Raw genomic sequence first — 3370 nt, forward strand, 5'->3', positions numbered from 1 at the left:
CGGACCTCTCGGACCGAGCGCTCCCTCCTCCGGCCGGATCGCCTGCCTCCCGACCGCCGGCGACCAACCCTAGCTCTCCTCGGGTCTAGTAAGGGTATTTTATGTTCCAGCACTGTTTTTCGAGGTTCCGGTCACCTTTCTGGTGATCCGATAAGCCTCCTAAGCTTCGGGAAGTGAGCACGATGATCTACAACTCGTGCTGAACATTCTTCTCACCTCCAACAGCGGCAAAGATGCCCTGGTTAGTGAGTTAGTCGCGATCTTCGCGCTGTGCGCGCAGTTTATCAGAACTTCGCGTCGCTCGTGCGCGCTCCGCAGTGGCCGGCAGTGCTCCGAAAGGTGAACACGGCCCCCGACATGCTGAAACCTGTCAGCGAGTACGACGGTCGGATTAATCGACCTCTGGTTTGCGTGCACGGTCCAGAAAAGCCTAGAAATCACATGAAATGATGCGATTTCATGTATCGGTATGGCTTTTAGGTTTTCTGCTTCGTTGTAGATTTTGTTGGCAGCATGTTTGGGCTGAGGATAACCTCTGGACTGATCGTCCAAGGCCCAAGCCCTTGCGGAAATCGAAAAGTGATTTTCAGAGCGTTTTCGGCGAAATCCGACGATAGAACGCGATTTTGGTTCGGAATTCATCCGACGGTGCCTCGTGGCTGATTGTAGCGTCGCTGAGCCTTGTTGGCTGGTCACCCGCATCGTTTTGAGGGTTTGGAAACGACGGGTGAGCGACGATGAAGTTCCGGTGCGGTTTTCGGGACTTCCGGCTTATTCGGTAATCGGTTTTGGGAAACCGGTCGTGGTTCTGGTGAGCGGGGATTGTGAGTTAGCATTACATGTCAGTGGGTTAGACCTTAACCCTTTGGACCTTTCGTAGGTTCGGTCGCACCGTCTTCACAGTCGAGAGACCTTCGTCAGATACGTACAGGTGGGTACTTCGATCCGACGTCGGTACAGTGGTGCACGCTCGGTGACGTTCCTTCCACCCTTCCTGTTTACATTGCTTATCATATACATTGCTTATCATATTATCCTCGTATTACTCTACTCGGTTGTTTCCATGCTCAGTATCTTGTGTAGGAGTAGAGTAGATTTCTTCAGCATATGATATCTGTGATCTGGTTGGTTGATTCTCCTTTGTTGTATCTATGACCTGGTTGGTCGAGTTTCATACTCCATACTTGTGACCTGGTTGGTCGATTTGGTTACATGATGACCCATGCGGTCGATGGGCCCTGGGGGGCAGGATTGTCGGCTGGTTGCCGACGGTTGATCATTGAGCATATTGCATTGATCGCCCGATACTCGTCGCATTTCACGAACACTGGCGGTCTGATCCACCGCAAGGAGTGTTCTTTTCCGGAAAAGTGGTTGAATGGTGACAACCCGTGAGCCCTAGAGGGGTTATATGCACTGGAGAGTAGTAGTGGCATTGGCTTGAGGTCTGCGGTGCTGACCAAGAGAGCATTGGGTTCAGATTGGGTACTTTTGGACTGATTGTCCCGTTGATGCATACATACAGTAGCTGTAGTTGTTCATTTATATTCACTTCAGTACTTGTTTATTTTAGCTACTGTACTACCATTATCCATATATTTGTTTATCTCCGTGACTAGTGAGTACCCCTCGCCTTCTTCGGCTTGCGGTACCCACTGGGAGGGGAGACATGTTTACATGTTCTCACCCCCCGCCCCCATTACAGGTGACGTAGCCGGTCCGAGTGGGACAGCTGGTGAGGAACGGGTCTAGCATACGATAGAGCTTTCCGTCCCGTGGTTTGGTTTATCTACCCTTACTCTTCATGATTAAATAAATAACTAACTTAGACATATTATGGTTCAGTTTTATTTTACTATTTGGATATCTGAGTTTTCAGTTTGTTTTGGAATGTAATAAAGGAATTTGTGTTTTCTTGAAATGGAAATGGTTTTCTACCCCTCGTGGTAGCGTTTTGAAAAGTTAAAAGTTCCTGTGTAGGGAACAGTTTTCAAAAGGTTTTCTGTGGATTTTGTATCTTAGTATTTCAAAACCTGTTTCTGTGGTTGGAAACATTGTAACTGATAGATGTTGATTTATATTTAAATAGCGAATGTAAATTTGTGAATCTGTGGTGAATGGTGTATGAATGTATATCTGTGGTTGTTTGTATATTCATCTGGTTGTGGTTGTTGTATGATTGAACTCTTGTACTTGTGCGACGCCGTGCAAATACAAGGGAGACTCTTTCCGTGTGAACAGTGGAACTCCTGTGTTTGTGGCGGATCTGGCACACTCTGGGGTCAGATTTTCAAAAAAAAAAAAAATTTCAGACGCTTTTCCGCTACCTTTTAAACTAAAAGGGACCCTGGGACGTGACAGTTTATTTCTAAATGTTTTTATACAATGGTTATGGGATTAAGGAAAAAATAAAATTGTCACTGATGACAAATTATCAAAAACAATAAATATAAGAAAAAACAATAAAAAAAGATAATTCTTATGTATGCTTATGATAATACTTTCTCGCTACCATAGTTAGTTAATTCGGATTCGGCAAAAATTCGGTACGGGTATAATTGAAATAAAATTCGTATCTCAATTTTTAAATTCGTTGAAAAATATAACTTAAAAAACGGATTCGTCAGTTATTTGGATATGCAATTTATACGGATATTATATGTTCAACAATTAACAATTTGGGATAAAATATTCGGCTATTAAACTAAGCTTTTTCTCTAGATTTATGTTACTAGCATACATAGTTATAAATTCTTAAAAATATAAAAAAAAGAGCTACAAAATAAAATAGATTAAGCAAAAAAAATAATGGCAAATTTTATTGTCGTCTCCATCTTTATCTTTTTCATAATCCACATATTTTGGAATTTTATGAAGCTTTTCAATAATTCGTGGATAATTCGTCAATAATTCGATAATAATTTGACAATAATTCGTCAATAATTTGAAAATAATTTGGAAAGAAATTTTATCCAAAATTTTGCACCTTTTTTGGCCGAATAATTCGGTATACGCGAATTATTTGCGAATAATAAATCTAATTCAAAAATTTGCATAATTATTCTAATTTTTTTGAAAATAAATCATATATGGATAGTTTTATTCGAATTTTTAATAATTAGTGAGTAATTAATACGCCAATTAACTAACTATGCTCACTGCACGCTTTTCCGGATACTTGGGCTGCTTTGGGAGAGCCTATCAAGTAGGAGTATATCGCACTTCTATGCTGTACTATTTGATGGATTGGAGCCAACTAAAAACCAAGTTGTGAATTGACTAATTCCTTATTGTTGGTGTTGACACTTTGAGGCCGTTTATTTGCATGCAATTAGGATGCAGTTGGGAATACAGTACAGTTAAAGATGCA

General features: G+C 41.4%; 1 long non-coding RNA gene across 1 annotated transcript; it reads left to right on the top strand.

Annotated features, from left to right (window-relative positions):
* LOC109706930 lies at positions 888 to 1866 on the top strand. Its single transcript, XR_002215380.1, has 2 exons — positions 888 to 931; positions 1706 to 1866. It is a non-coding gene; the product is annotated as an uncharacterized LOC109706930 (long non-coding RNA).

This window comes from Ananas comosus, linkage group 2, assembly GCF_001540865.1.
Source record: "Ananas comosus cultivar F153 linkage group 2, ASM154086v1, whole genome shotgun sequence".
Classification (NCBI taxonomy): domain Eukaryota; kingdom Viridiplantae; phylum Streptophyta; class Magnoliopsida; order Poales; family Bromeliaceae; genus Ananas; species Ananas comosus.